Below are 3,695 nucleotides of genomic sequence, written 5' to 3'. Positions count from 1 at the left end.
CGGTGCGGGCGCGACACCGAGGGTTGCGATCCCGTTGCCAGTCACGAAAAAAGACAAAAAGGAAAAAAAAAATTTCTATCTCTATCTCATACCTCTTTCCAGCTGTTTTCTTCACATACCCATTTAGATGACTAATAGACATCTCAAACTCAACATGACCAGGCTGAATTTCTGACCCCATCATTTACCTCCACTCTCAACTTCTCCAGCTCAGTTGATGGTAACTCAATCCTTTCTGCTGCTCAGGACAATAGCCTCAACACCTATTTTTTTCTTATATCCTACATCCAACATGTAAGGAAATCTTATTGTTTCTAATTTTAAAATATAGCCAGAATCCAACTATTTCTCACCTCCCTCCCTGACATCATCCTGGCCCAAGATATAATCATCCTCTGCTCAAAATCCTCCTGTTAGAGGTTGAACAAAACCAGTGCCATTTTGTGCCCTAGCTGCCATGTTGGCTTCTGTTTAATCTCATTTCTTTGCTTCACTGACCAGTTATACTTTAACCGTACAGCAAGCTGTAAAAGGAACATAGTTTTCAGGGAGTGAATAATTTATTACAATAGGTGGTGTCAGTGGTCTGAGTGCTAACATCACAAGACCTCCACCTGGTGAATCACAAGACACCTGTTGAATGATGTGATCAATTTATTTTTTCTTAAGATATTTCCTTGAAGTTATTTTTAGTAACAGGGGCTTTTGCTGTAAAACAATGTTGCCTAAATGCAGAGAGCTCTCATCTGCTGACATCTGATTCTTCACTGTGTCCAGTTTTCCTGTATGTAAGTCAGCCTGATAAATAAATATCTTTGTATATCTCTGAATGGACCTGCTTACCTCCTTCTTCAGTCTCAGAGTATCTTCTCAATTTGGAGGGCATTATCCTTTCAACCTCTTCCTCGCACAGCTTCTGATTCCACTCTTAGTAAAAGCCAACGTCCTCCCCATAGCCTGTGAGGCCCTGCATGAATCCTTTCCTCCCTCTTACCTGTCTGTTACCATCCCCTTCTATTTCCCCTGCTTGCCCACTCTGCTTCAGCCACCCCTATCCCACTTGCTGTTTCTTGAACATCCAATGCATGATCCTGCCTGAGGTTCATTGCATTAGCTAAGCCACTTGTCTAGGATGCTCCTTTCTTAGACATCCTAATAATTAACCTTCTCATCTCCTTCAGGTCTTTGTTCAAGTGTCAGATTCTCAATAAGCCCTACCCTGACCACCTCATTTAATATTGAAAACTGCCCTCTGTCCCCTGCACTCAGATCCTCCTATATTGCTCTAATTTGGGTTAGAATGTAAGCTCCTAGAGGGCAGGGATCTTTGTTCATTTTGCTCACTGATGTTCTCATGAATATTTGCTGTAGGTGAAAACACACAGATACATATGTATATTTGGATATGTGTTTATCAAGTGCCTAACTGCATTTTCACTTAAAAATTACATTGTTAAAATAATAACATTAGGGCTGGCTGGTTAGCTTACTTGGTTAAAGTATGGTATTGGTAACACCAAGGTCAAGGGTTTGGATCCCCATACTGGCCAGCTGCCAAAAAAAAATAAGTAAATAAAAATTTAAAAAATAAATAGGTAAAATAAGATAATAAAATGATACATACTTATTGTAAAAAATTCAATACAGAAAGTATGTAAAGTAAAAAATAAAAGTGCCTCTTTCCACTAACCCACATCCAAATGTAATCACTGTTTCTGGTTTGGTATGTATTCTTCCAGACTTCTTTTAATGCACATACAAATATGCACACACACGTTTATAAAAATGGGATCATACTTCTTACATATTTTTGGAACTTTTAAATTTACTATGTCATGGCCAACTTTCTATGTCAACACAGAAAAATCTATTTCATTGGTTTGTGGAGATGCTCATTACCTGAAGTTGTATTCTAGCAAAATATCATCAATTTGTTTATGTCATGGCCAACTTTCTATGTCAACACAGAAAAATCTATTTCATTGGTTTGTGGAGATGGTCATTACCTCAAGTTGTATTCTAGCAAAATATCATCAATTTGTAATTTGAGATTTGAGATATTTCAGAAAGTACTAGCCCAATTTACCTTTACTTATAAAGAAAGGAATTATGAAACATGTTATTTGTAAATAATATCACTGATGAACATACGATTTAAGAAAATACTTTTATATTACCATCTAATAAACATAGTACTAGAGAAGCCCCATTTATTTTAAAATTATAAATATATACGTATCTCAGAAGCTATTCTTTACCGTTTGCTAAACTAATTTTGGATTAGAAGGTCAGAGCTCTTTCAATTACTCCTCTCTTGCTTCCCTGCCTTTGACAGGCTCCCAGAAATGTGCACTGCAGATACAAGTCAGATTTAAGGGAAGGTGAAGAGGTGGCAGGAGGGAAAATAGTTCCTATTGTGCTTAAGCAGCTGTCAAAAATGACCCCTACTGGAATTGTTAGTAGTTTTCTATAGCCTACTTTCAGTTTCTGTACTACACTTGCAAGTATTCCAATCTATTTCTTGCCAAATGTTTCTACCTTTCACCAATTAAGCAAGCCCCTCTCCATCCCTGCCTCATGCCTCTCTTCACTCTTATTTTTATTTAATACTTACATGGCCCTTACTAAGTACTGCTGGTTCCTCTTCTAAGTGCTTTACAATTATTAACTCATGTAATCTTTTGAAGCGCTATTACATAATCCCCGTCCTTTATGTATGTACGTGGTGTGTGCCCACACACAGCAGCATTTACTGGGCAACTGCTATGTGTGGGATTTCCCTTCATTATGCCATTTAATCTTCACAAGGATCTAGTGAGTTAAGTGCAACTATGATTCCCAGTTTACAGATGTGGATTCTGAGGCAGAGAAAAGTTACATAAAATATTTTGGTGGGGAGGCGGGGAGGAAGATTACAGAATTGAAGTTCTCACTTTTGAATTTAATGAATGGAGGTCTCTGTTAGCAAGCTACTTATAAGTCATTGTGGGGACAAAGTGAAATAATGCAAATAAAATGCCCGACAGGGTAACTAACTGGCACATAGTAGGAGCCCAATACATGTTTGTCAAATGTACCGAATGTCTGTGTCCTAGAGACTATCTTTGAAAGTTGCTTGGGTTTAATTAACAATTTTACATTGATTATTGGCCATCTTAAAAGCAAAAGTTTTTCTACAGAAATCTTCACACGGCCGTAACTCCTGTAATTTTGCACAGGTTCTCCTTTCTCTTTTGCCATCCTGTATGTGCACACAGGCATGCTGCTCTCTCGCCCTCAGACACAGAGCAGGGAAGTGAGACTGCTTCAGGTGAGGCCCACAGCCCACAGAATCATGATGGCTTCACTCAAAGGTAGACACAGCCCAAGTAAAACCCACCCTTATGAAACCAGTTTGTGGGTCCTTTGCCCCCTCTTCCTTACATATGCCTTTCAGTTTGTTAAAGTTGTTTTGTCAGCATAGTGTGTCCATGTGTTTTGTAAGACTCCTCCAACATTTTCTGGAAGCATGCGAGTATGAAGGCAGAAGAGAAAACTGTTATGTACAAGATTTGACAAAAGGAAAACGAACAAAGCTAAAGCTTAAAGGCTTGTTTTCCAACTTATGGATCCCAACCATGTGCTTGACAAGATGCAGAATTCTAGATCCGCACCCCAGACCCAGACCCAGACCCAGACCCAGATGCTCGTTAGAA

Source organism: Galeopterus variegatus, unplaced genomic scaffold (assembly GCF_000696425.1).
Source record: "Galeopterus variegatus unplaced genomic scaffold, G_variegatus-3.0.2 Scaffold1805, whole genome shotgun sequence".
NCBI classification, from domain to species: Eukaryota; Metazoa; Chordata; class Mammalia; order Dermoptera; family Cynocephalidae; genus Galeopterus; species Galeopterus variegatus.
Note: the sequence above shows the minus strand (reverse complement) of the source record.